Source organism: Mercenaria mercenaria, unplaced genomic scaffold (assembly GCF_021730395.1).
Source record: "Mercenaria mercenaria strain notata unplaced genomic scaffold, MADL_Memer_1 contig_3833, whole genome shotgun sequence".
NCBI lineage: Eukaryota > Metazoa > Mollusca > Bivalvia > Venerida > Veneridae > Mercenaria > Mercenaria mercenaria.
Window position 1 is genome coordinate 31,261 of NW_026462011.1, and position 13,617 is coordinate 44,877.

Genomic DNA, 13,617 nt, shown 5'->3' on the forward strand with positions numbered 1-13,617 from the left:
TAAATTCGATTCTAAAAGTTAATTTATTTTTACAGTCGCAAAATAAATAATATAATATGTCTACATCCAAAAATTCGAACAAACATGCTGCCCTTCATTCATTTTAAAAAATATCGTTTGCTACCGTCTGTGTAGGTCGGACTTTTAAACTAAACTAGCTTTTAACGTGTATATAATTCAGCATTTTGATTATTAAGAAAGCACATACTTGACCGCTGTCATTCAGTTTAATTCAATTCTAGCTATTACTTATAAATTAGTCAGTGAGATATGTGTTTATATCCGTTGACTTTCGTTTCTGAGTAATTCCGTTGATGTTTTTATGAAAACATCGTTTCCAGATCATTTAGTTTGTCGTGGTTGTACATGATTATCATGAAAATAAACACAATCGTCAAATTTACACTTATGGAGCTCATGAAACTGAATATTTCCATGGGGTGCATTATTTGTAACCTGCTTTAAGATACATATCGTATGTAACCGAGACTGCAACATGCATCTTTCAAAGCACTCGATTTGAATACATCTTCGGACATTGGAAGGGGTGTGCTGCTCTTCTGATTTTTGCCTTAACGGTGCATAATTAAATGTGCAAATTGTTAGTTTGGTCTGCTAAGGTCATTAGGTCAGGTAGTAGGAAACCTTGTTAATGATCTGAGGCCGCATTTTGTGTTTGATCTTCATAAATCATTGTCAGAATGTTTGTCTTCATGAAATATAGGGCAAATCATTAATGTAAAACCGGGTTACCTGTGATCAAAACCTAAGTATTTAAGTCAAGTCGTAGAGAAACCGTCTTAAACTAGATCTCTAAGTCAAATCATAGGAAAACATTGATAACACCCTAGAGGCCACATTTACTACATGTTCTTCATAAAAGTATGCCAAGATGTTTGTCTCTGAAAGTCATGTTGAAAATTTGGTTACCTAAGGTAACTGGGTCACTATATAAAATCCAAGAAAAAACTTTTTAACACTCTAGATGCCACATTGTCTGTCTAATTTTCATAAAACTTTGTCAGAATGTTTTATTTATGTCAAGTCCCAAAGTGAAATATCTAGTTAAAAAACTAGCCTAAGGTCAGTATGGCAAATCATAGAAGGTAATCATAAACACTTAAAGGTCATATTTTACTGCTTGAAACTTATTGGAAATGTTATTCTGGTTACAATGTACGATAAACTGTTAACCTGGTCACTTGTGACAAAGCACACTATTTCCTTTGTGTTACAAAATTTTATTTGCTTGTGGTAAATTACTGTTTGATGTTATGTTTACTTCAGATATTGTTCAGTCTAAGCTATTCATTGAGAATCGTTTCATTTCTTTTTTTTTTTTTTTTGGTGAAGAAAATGCCACAAATGTCACACTTATCCTTGATTCCTATCTCAAACGTCAAGGTCGCACTTATAGGTCAAAGCTCGTGTCAGATATTAGCCCGACTGTAATTATGACATTGATGAAACACTTATATTTAGCAGAAATAATTGTCCAGTAAGATGATGTTTCAAAGGGTTCTAAAGGGTCACTGTTCAGGGTCATAGATGGTGTCTGATACAGAACAAATGATGGTGAACATCATCAACTTTAGGAAGTCAGAAAACTGAAAATTGGTCAGAAAATTTTCAAGGAATCTTACTTCCTGGAAATATTTTGCTAAATTTGCTCACAGTATATGTAGTTATACATGCACAGTTTGTTATACTGTAACCATTTTATACACCGTTTTAAAGAAACATCTAATTAGTTATAGTATATGCAATGATGAGTGTAATTATCTCCGACGACTAAAATATATATGCATTTTTGTTGATTGTCTGATGTTCTGGTGGACAAATTACTAATGCTTACTTCACCTTTATATGACATTTATTGCACACCTTTCTAGCTATAATATAATGTACTGAGTTATATTATCAGTGAACAAAATGTTCTTACGAGCTTTTGACTTTTGTTATAATTTCATTCTCTACCTTGTCAAGTACAAAATGAAAAACGATGAGTGAAGCTTGACTGTGAGTAATATTAGAACAGTATACCTACTTGGCCAAACCTCAATGTCTAGATTTGTATGACTATGTACCTCCCCTACCTTCCTCTTCAAAGGAGAGGGTGTATATTGCGTTACTTATGTCAACTTTATAGGATGTTCGACTGTGGTAGGTATATCACATTTATTGTTTTGCGTGTCAAGGTCAAAGTGATATGGAGACTGGAAGACATTTCTAATAACTAAATTAGATAACTGTTACACCTGGGCCAAGAAGGACCTTCTCACTTTAATAGACAGCACAGTGACACCAAGACAGATTTCTATCAACTGCTGAGTAACTTCAAACATACATTTTATCATTCAAGATTTATAACCTGTATTTATTCATATGTTCATGCAAACTTATATTTTAGGAAGGTTACATCTTTCTTCTTATTGATTGGGGTTATAAGTTATAATGGAAACATATCGCTGAATATCGTAGCCACCTTGTTATCTTAAAGGGCTTGATTCACTAACCTGTAGTTTTGGCCTAAGATTATGACAATTACTACAGTATTTACTGTCTCAAAATTATTACTATTTTTCATTAGTTCATACCTTACTCTATACGAATAAGACATTTGTTGTTAAAATATTGATTGCAATGTAGCAGATATATCCTATCAAACATACCCCAGATCGGCGATTTTCAAGTTTTTATTGTTATTTCCATGTTCACATCAAAATTTAGATATCAGCGCAGCTGTCGACAGTTTTATTTTTTGTGTTTAAATTTGTTGTATATTCATATATAGTCTGTGAAAATCTTAAGTTTGTCGACACCTGCGCTCATTATACATTTTACTTTTTTCTAATACCTTGAACTGCAAGTTTTTATTAACCTATCGGGAGAATGACTCATAAATTCGGCAGTTTGTAACATCAAAACATGAATTTAAAGACGAATAAAGGTCAAAAAATAATTATGCAAACAAAGAAAGTATTTTGTTGCAAGACGCAAATACCACACTTAATGCCACCCGTAGGAAAATAGAAGGAGCGAATAAGTCGGAGTACGAAAACGGAAGAAAATCTGTCAAACCTCACGCTAAAAATAGATAAACAAATTAATTTTTTGTTTTATTAGTGGAACAACTGGTGTAAATGATACGTTAAATAATGGATTAAGTATATATTTGAAGGAATTCAAATTTACAAGAAAGGTATGTAACGTTTTATTTGATTATTTTCGTTTGCTTTTTTTTTGCAGACGCTAAAATGTTGACAGCATTCGTCCCCATTTTGTTCCGACTTTCGTAATCGTTTCTTATTCAATGATCCCAGGCTTGAAAAGCTAGTTAATTCCACACATTGTTTGGCTTTATTCACTGAATTCACATATCCTAGTTCACTGTTGGAATTTTGATGAATGTGAAAAGGGATTCTGTATCACTAAATGTGCCAAACTCTTCCGTGCAGTAGGTTTTAACATTAGCTGCGTTACATACAAAGTCCGTAGAAATGACGTTATAGTAGTGCGAAAATGAAATAACGTTGCAGAGTATGCAGCCCGTTGAAAAAAATAGGGTAGATGTAAAATGAATATTGGATATTATTTTATTTTTAAATAGTACATTAATTTACAATTATGTAACTAATTCCTCTGTAGTGCAGCGGATGGCATGATGGCCTTCCAATCCGGAATCCAGAGTTCAAATCCGATGTGAAACATGTTTTTTTTTTTTGTTATTTTTTTTTATAATCAGTCTTTTTAGTACTTGCTCTTGATACAACTCCTCTGCTGTTTTAATTATTACTGTTAAATATCTGAATTAAGGTATCAGACGGATTCACATATAGGCAATACTTCCTTGCCTTGTGACCCCATGTCTTTTGGTATCATTTGAAAGAGTTGTGTCTGCTGAACAAGAATTATTGAATAAGATGACCATAAATAGTTATGCAAGGATCATTACAGTCATGTTTTCTGACTACGAAATGATAAAACTTACACTTTAATAACTGGATTTCTATTGACGTTTCATTGAAGACTATATTTAGTAAAAAAATATCTGTAACATATTATTGTCATGTGATTTACATTTCTAATTTTTTTCTTTTTTCAGTCAAATGTTACTAAAATTATATGCTTACCAGGCATCAATATTTGATATATTATAAAAGCACTGTTCGGATAACCTACGCATCTTCATCAAAATCCAAAACGTTTTGGTGTTCTCACCTTTTTGGTATAAATATATCACAGCATCAAGTTCGTATGAATGTGTAGGTACACATTCTCAGGATAGTTTGTGGAGTGGCATTATAGAGCATGCTCATCTGGAATGGGTTGGGGGTTGTATTCCCCGGAATAATTTCTAATAGTAATTGTAAAAAACGTCTGGTACATTGGAGTTTTATTAATCTAGCCCATTCTGAATTTATTTATACACATGTTCTCTGAGAAAATGCAATGATTTGTTTGCTTCATTACAGATGACGAAACACTACAACTGTGTTGTGTGTAACAAACGATCCAAACCAAAGGAAAGACGCATTATAAACAAAGATATGAAGAAATACGTCAGAAAGGCATTATTTATCGAGTTCAGTTCAGAAAAAGATGTAATAAGCAACAAGTGTAAACATAAGTATTACATGTATGATATATTTACAAAGTCTAAGCAAAACAATAGCAAGAGAGATTCTAAATCTACCAGGGATGCAGATTTTCACCCAACCGCTTCAAATTCATCTCTTCCTGCAGCCAGTCCACCTTCAGTAAAGTTAAATATACCATCTACACCTAAAACACATGCATGGTGTTTTGCATGCAAGAAACCAGGACCTAAACTTATAATTATCCCGGCACCTGCGCAATTTGCTGCATTTCTTCATCATAATGTTATAATTCCTGCTGGAGCAAGATGCAGTCCAAGTCAGATTGAAGAAAAAACATGCAGGGTTTTCCCTCGGTTTTTTTATTTGGGAGTCCATGGACTCCCATGGCTGCTAATTTAAGGGTCCCTAATAATTTTTGGGGGTCCACAAATTATTGATCTTGAAAATGGACATTATTACTAAAAAAATTTATCCTAAAACCGAATGAACTTGTATCTTTTTAATTTAGATAGCAGCTGATTCAATATTTCGGAATGGTATCTGTCAAAATGTCATGAGCTTTCAATCCAGACTGATAACAAAAGGTGTGACAGTCTTTTTGTTATCATCATCTAGCCAGTAATTACCGGCAATTAAGTGTCACCTCGTGTCAGTAATGTTGTTCACAGTTTGATCTCGGTTAAAGATAATACTCGATCCTTAATTAGTATAATAATTTTTGTGATTTATTAATATTTTTTCATCAAAATACTTTAAATTTATATGAAATTAATTTTGTTTAATAGAAAAATAAACCATTCGATCTTTTACGGAACGCAACGGCAATCTTAGATTTTAGCGGTGTCAGTTAGCGTGGAGAGTAGTTTCCCTTTACCAAAATGGCGAACATCGGTTACATGTATGCTTAGACCAGAGTGTTTACGAAATATACCAGTTACAGAGCAATCGTTTATGAATAGAACAACTATTCTATATTTACTGAAGCAAATGAGAGAAATGTGCAGTAAGAAACGAAACATTTTGGACTTTGACAATATAAAGGATGAAGAAATGAGAAATCTAACTGGACTTAGTCTCGAACAGTTTAATGATTTATTCCACACATAAAAAGCAAAGTAAAAGCTACACCGGCACGGACAAGTCGGACATCAGTAGTGCTGCTTTTATTAAAACTACGGTCCGGAATGACTAATAAATTGTTAGCAACACTTTTCAGGGTAAGTAAATCAAGTGTGCGACGGGCTATTAGGACTGTAAGGCAAGCACTGATGAGGAGTTTTGTCCATTCGTATCTTGGACTTGAAAGTATCACTAGAAATACTATCATTTCACAACATACAAGACCTCTTGCAAAACATTTATTTGGTGCTGAAGAAGATGAGATGATTCTGGTTTTAGACGGTACGTACATTTATATAATGTGAAAACAATTACCTTTGCTTTTTCTAACCCGTTGGATATATCTTCATATTATTAGTCGCTGAAGTAAATTGATTTTAATATTTGTATGTCAGGCAAAGTCAGCAGTGAAAATGTAACCCCAAAACCGCAAAGGGTGAAGCTAATATCTGAGGTCAAATGTCAAATTTGTGTGAAAAAAAAATGCATAAATAGCTTCCTTTTTGAAAAATAACAGATACCTTTCTAATTAACTTACTTGAAATCTAGTTTAATGTATTTTTGTCCCACAATGTCAGCAATAAAATATAGTCTGGAATGAGTCAAGTTCAAATGTGACATAAACGGTCAAAGGTCATTTAAAATAAAGGGATGAAAAAATAGCTCTTTACTACTTCTCTTTGTTGATAATACCATGTCGATATTAGTCAATGATATCTGTTCATTTTAAAGTATAAATGTTAGGAAATGTCTGGTATGCACATACAGTTTCGAAACATTTTAGGTAAACAATAATATCAAAGGTCAAAGGTCAAAAGAGTGAGAAAAATGTTGCAATAATATCACCTGCTTCTAATAATCATTATTGTTTAAAAGTATCTGTTTTGTCATGTTAGCAACAGATCTATGATTATTTACTGTATATTTGTCAGACGATGTCATGAAATAGAAAATAAGTCAAGGTCAAACCTAGTTTAAAGGTCAGGGGTCATTTTTACATAAAAGATCAAAGTAGTAGTAATATAACTCGTTACTATGTTCAAAATCAGCTTGTTGTTACAATGCACTATTAGCAATTTATTTTAATGTATACATGTCACGCAAGGGCAGCAATGTAGGTCTTAAGTCAAAGCCAAACCTATCATCAAAGGTCAAGGGTCAAATTTGTCTGAAATAAGCAGAATCAGCACTTTTACAATGATATTTCCTCAATTTTTAGGGGTTTTTTTTCAAAACTAGTGACTGATCATTATTTGTTTAAAGGAATATATAACAGATGATATCATTCTTTCTTAATCATGAAAAATTAGGCAAGGTCTTACCTGAGATTAAAAGTCAAAGGTGAGGATCTTCAAGGAACTCATAGTATAAAAAACTGGCTAGAACAAGTGGGGGAGCCAATGGAAAGATCCTACGGTAAGCGTACAAAGACAACGTTCGACCAACTACAGAGTACGCGTCCACCTCATGGGTAACAACTTCCTAAACCGGTAAAGATAAACAGGACAAGGTTTGAAATTCAGGCCTGTGTATAATTTTCTTACCAATGAAGACACCTCTAACAAAGAAATGGAAAAGACATTTAACTTTGAGCCATTATAAACAAGACGAGAGTACAAAAGCCCCTGTGCAGGCAGAGAAGGCAAAGAGACTACCATCACATCCACTCCATACAAAACTCGAGAGCAAAACCAAGTACGGACTGAAACGACAGAGTCTCAGTCATATCGTTAAAGAACTATAAAAAGGGAAAACAACAGCAATGGACGCAGAAGCAAGGCCGCTTGTACCCGATCAGTGTGTTCCTAGACATTGTGCTTCCAAGATCAGTTTGGAGGTGACAGGAGTAGAAGAAAATGGAAAACAACATCAGGCTCGCCAACAATCTCTAACACTAGAAATGATCAATGACTGCTATCCAGCACACTCTTGGATCCAAGCATATACCAATGGATCAGTGAAAAAAAGCAGTTCAGAATGCTGAGTGTGGTGCCTACATCAAATATCAAGACAGCTTTGCTTTCACTCTCTCTAATCTAGTCGGCAAGAGATGCTCCAACTTCCGAGCCGAGATGCAAACCCTCACATCGGCCCCACTCCCAACTGTTTCAGCGAGGAGGAAAGGGACAGAAGATTGTCTTCCTAACAGAGTCCAAGTCAACTCTTCAGGCTCTCTCAGCAGGTCCATCACACATCTTAATGAGACAGCTGATAAAAACATCAATCTCCTGTGTGAGAGCATAAATATAGCATTTCAATGGATTTCTGCACATGAGAGCATAACCGGGCTTGAAGCTGCAGACAAACTTGCAAAAGAAGCAACTAAGCAAATACAGCCCTAATCTCAAATTTCATACAGAGATGCTCAGAATCTACTGAAGAACAGACCGGAAGAACATAAATGGAGGCTACCTGCTCCATCAACACAGTCTACATAAGCTAATCAGGCACATCCAAACAACTATCCTCCATCTGTGCACTGGACACTATGGTCTGAGAAAACATATGAAGAAGCTGGGTGCTGCAGAGACAGCTAAAGGTCAGTGTGGATTAGAGGAACAAACATCATTCCAAATCCTGCAGAGCTGTTCCTATTTGGAAGAAGCACGCCAGAAAGTTGGCCCACAGACATTTCATTTGAGACCAAGCTGTGGGGAGATGCCAGCGATCTGCAGAATACAGTGCAATCCATTTCTACATATGACGTTAAAATATAAAACGGCCATGAGAAGCTTAAACGTAGTAAGTAAGTAAGTAAGTAAAGGTCAACATTATAATGAATTAACATCAAGTTATAAAGACAAGATATTTTTTAACAAAGAAATAAGATAACAGTGCTAACTTTTGAATTTTTACCCAAAAATGACTTTTAGCCATTATCTTCAGGGCTGATCTATGGAATCCTGTCTGATGATATCTTCATGACAAAACATTTATAAACAATGAAAAGTATTGCAAAAATGCTATTTCTGCGATCTTATACACAAAGTTGACCTTTAGCCTTTGATCTAAGCTTTATCAACCACTGTTTTTGAAATTAGATCTGCATTGCTGATATTGCCTTACAATTATTAATAACAAAAACATATTTTCAATGAAAAAAATGACAAGTAAAATTTTAACGAAGAAAAAAAGAATATATATGCTGTATATTGAATTTTTACATGAAAATGACCTTTGACCTTTAATGTCAGGTTTCATCTTGAACCATTTATTTTTCATTATCATTTCAACAGTGATATTGTCTGTTTTAAATATCTTAAGATGAATAATGATCAGTTTTATTAGGGACAAAATTCCCTAAAACAATAAAGAAAAATCATTGCAAAAATGCTGTTTTACAAAATTTTCAACAAATTGGACCTTTGACCTTAAATAATAGGTTTGCTTCTGACCTATTGGGATACGACCTACATTGTTGACATTGCTAGACATGTGTACATCAAAGTAAATTGGTAACAATGACTAATAACAAGCTGTGTTTGAACAAAATAATTAGTAAGTATGCTGCATTTTGTGCTTTTTTTTGTACAAAAATGACCCCTAACCTTCAATACCAGGGTTGACCTTGACATATTTTCTCTTCGATAACATCGCCTGACATATATACAGTAAAATGAACAACGATCAGTAACAAACATTACAAAACAAATACTGTTAAACAATAATAATTATTACAAACAGGTGATACTATTGCAACATTGTACACCCTTTTATGACCTTTGACCTTTTATATTATGGTTGACCTTGAATATCACATTTGAATTTGACTCATTTTAGTTTTAAGACCTAAATTGCTGCCCTTGCTTGACATGTATACATTAAAATAATTTGCTAACAGTGAATTGTAAGAAAAAACTCTTTTTGAACATAGTAATGGGTAAGATTACTACTACTTTGATTTTTTATGTAAAAATGACCCCTGCCTTTTAAACCAGGTTTGACCATGACCTATTTTCTATTTCATGACATCGGTTGACAAATATATAGTTAAACAAACAAATGTTGCTAACATGACAAAACAAATACTTTTAAACAATAATTAATTATTAAAAACAGGTGATATTATTGCAACATTTTTCCCATTCTTTTGACCTTTGACCTTTGATATTATGGTTAACCTTGAATGTTTCGAAATTGTATTTGCATACCAGACATTGCAAAACATTTATACATTAAAATGAACAGATATCATTGACTAATATCGACAAGGTATTATCAAAAAAGAGAAAAGTTAAAGACCTATTTTTTATTCCTTTACTTTAAAATGACCCTTGACCCTTAATATCACATTTGAACATGACTCATTCCAGACTATATTTTTTTGCTGACATTGTGGGACATATATACATGAAATTAAATCACAAGCAATTGCTTACAATTACAAAGGTTTCGGTTATTTTTCTAAAAGGAAGCTATTTATGCATTTTTTTCACACAAATTTGACATTTGATCTCTGATATTAGCTTTATCCTTGGTGGTTTTGGGGTTACATTTTCACTGCTGACATTGCCTAACATACAATCATTAAAACCAATTTACTTCAGCGACTATTAATGTGAAAACATATTAAACAGATTTGAAAAGGTAATGGTAACAATTTTAACAATTGCGCATGAAAATGACTTTTGGCCTTAAATTATTAGGGGTGACCTTGACCTTTTGCAATGATATTTATATTTCTGTGTTTTACTGATATGTACACATTAAATAGATAAAGATGAGTGGGTTATGATAACAAACTATTTTCTGAGAATAAAAATAAGTTTCAAATATGCCAAATTTTTGTGATTTTCAGATGAATTTGACCTTTGACCTTGAATATCAAGTTCCCCCTTCATTCCATTTTGATGAATTTCTTACTGCTGTCATTGCTTGGTATATATACATGTACTGACAATGCAATTGTTACTGTAACTAAACAGTGAAACTACTGGCAGACGTAAATTTTACCCTACCCACTAATATTTTTACAACTGAGTATTACCTCCCCTATCACAAACATAAGTGAACAAAATATAGATAGGCACGGCTTTGACACTTAAGAAATGGGTTTTCATGGAGGATATGAAATATTGTTTCCAAAAATATATAAACTTCTTTTGGCCTCAATTGTTTCAATAAAAGTCCGTGAGCTCTCGGACCATTAGTGAAACATATGGTTGTAGTGACAACAACTGGGTATTTATTGTGACCATTCTTTGTTGGCAGTAAATATAATGGTGCAGCAATCTTAAATCACATGCTTCGTTCAAATACGGAGGCCATAAGAACCTTTGTGAAAGAGAAAGATATATTTGTTGTGGACCGAGAATTAGAGATTCTGTTTCTTTGTTAGAATATCTCGGTTTACGAGCAGAGATGCCGGCATTCATAACTAAAGGTGCAAAACAGATGTCAACAGATGATGCTAATTCAAATCGTATGGTGACAAAGGTATTTATATTTTATTAACACTTACCCTGCGAAATTTTCATAATGAACTTGTCAGTCATTCAGTTTTAACAGTACTATTAACTGTTGAAAGGGGTGCTTACCAAAAAGATACTGACTGAATGGCAAACAGAGCAGCTCTTGATCAGACTGCATGGCTTGATCAGACTGCATGGATGTGCAGGCTGATAATGATCTACACCGGTCGCAAAGGCTGAATCAATTGTGTCCAGCATGATAAGGGTTAACAATTTAATTTCATAAGCTCACCGGCTATGAATAATAAAACGTTATATATGTTAGACAGATAGATAAGTAGAGAAAATCTGCTGCTAGATTAACACTTGAAGTGTCAAATGTCCAGTATTGTAAATGTAAAATGTGTATTTAGAACTGCTAATTAAGTTTGCACACTAATGTCAGTATGTGCAGTATTATATTATCTGCTTAAAGTGTCTGCTATTTGCTCGTTATAGGTTATATACACTTTAAAATTTAAGAATCTGTTTTGCGTCTTTTCGGAAACTGATTGAAATTACAAAGGGACATTTTTTCACGTTCGCATACCAGTACGCATGCTCGTATACGTATTAAGTCGCAACCTTCCTCATAATGTTATTCATAAAAAACATCATATCAACACGAACAGTATTTATCAGTCTGTTACATTAATTTCAGATAAGATGGGTTGTAGAGTCAGCTAATGCGAGGATCAAAGCTTGGAAATACCTGGACCACGTGCTACCTACCAGTCAAGTACCATAATTATATTGGTGACTATGTGCGTATAGTATGTGAGGTTTGTAACAAATATTTACCTCCTTTAAGTTTGGAAAAGTGAAATTCAGTTAGCAGCACACATGCGTCACTTGAGTTCTCAAGTAAACATGCTTAAAACTTATGTCGAGGAAAATAAGTTAGAGCGCGGAAATGTAAAATGGTCTGCTGTAAATGAGGAAGACTTAGACTATTTCCCAAAACTCACAGAGGAGCAACTTAGAACTTTTACCTGCGGAGTATACCAGTTACGGCTAAGTCCAAGTTATATACAGGAATATATTGATGGCGATTCTGATATTTATGTGCATAAGGAAAATGCAAATCTTATCCGTGTAAGAATTCAGAGTCGTCACGTTTCGTCAAGAACATACCTGTTGTGGTTACAATTTACCGCGTCAGAGGTGACGGCGTGGTATTGCAAATGCCAGGGGCACGTGTTGTTGGTGTATGTGCGCATGTGGCTGCAATTGTTGGGTACCTGAGTTATGCGAGGTATTTCATCAATCGGTACGGAGTTTGTGACTGGGGATTACATTTGTCTGATGCCAGTAATATACCAGATCCAATTGATAGCTCTGAGACGGAAAGTGAGGCGAGTTGTATCGAAGAGTAACTGCAGCGCACCGACATTATTATTATTATATATATATATATATATATATATATATATATATATATATATATATATATATTATTATTATTATTATTATTATTCTGAATATGAATGTACACTTGTATATCATTTAGTATGTAAAACTGGATGGTCATTGAAGAAAGGTAATAGCAACCATTTATGTTAAAATGATCGGGCAATAGTTTTGACTACTTACTTGGTTTAAACATATTTTATTCCCAAAACAAGCTATATTCATGATTCAGTTTCGATCGTTAAAATATTAGTACGAAACACATTTTATCGTGAAGCCCGTGGATTTCAATTTTCCTGTGTCCCTTTGTAATTTAAAACATAAATCAATAAAAAACTAAAAATTAAAATTAAAAAAGTTCTCGCTAATGGGTTCGAACCAGCAATTTCCCGCATATTAGCCACTGAGCCACAAATACGAACGACGAGTATGGGTTTCACTTGCAATACTTATTATGATATTTAGACATTTAACTAAAATTTATTTCCGTAAAACATACGGACAGCACCGAAGTTGGGCCGAATATTAAGATATCGAACGCAATCACATTTGACGGGTTAAAAAATAGCACAACAGACGATAAACTGTAAATGTTAAAGTTAAATATAATACAATGTCTGTTCTGTACTTTTTTAACCCTGTTTCTCCGTTCTGCTTCGTTTTTAAAGTTTCTCAAAATATAATAAATATGCAACAAACGGTTAAAAACTACAAACCTGAATAGAGTCCTTAATCAGAGCCTGTATTTCTCTCGCACTAATCCAATTTAAGGTCACAACGTCGTGACAGCTGGGGATTTATGACCTGATGCGCTTAATTGGACGGATCCATTGCAATTCGGACTGGTGTTAGATGAGCTATAATATGACTTTTTTATTACATTGTTATGTCACATGATAGATTAGGTTTTAAAGTCTCTTTAGACTCTTATCTAATTAAGTGTTACGGTATAAGGAATGTTTGTTTGTTTCTTAATCAGAAACATTTCTCATAGTGTTGACATCAGATGCAATATTTTCGCTAACACGCTTGTAAAA

General features: G+C 33.7%; 1 pseudogene; it reads left to right on the top strand.

The window, feature by feature from the left end:
• The first annotated feature begins 8,225 nt into the window (after positions 1-8,225).
• LOC128553445 (uncharacterized) lies at positions 8,226-12,555 on the top strand (annotated as a pseudogene).
• Positions 12,556-13,617: the final 1,062 nt, after the last annotated feature.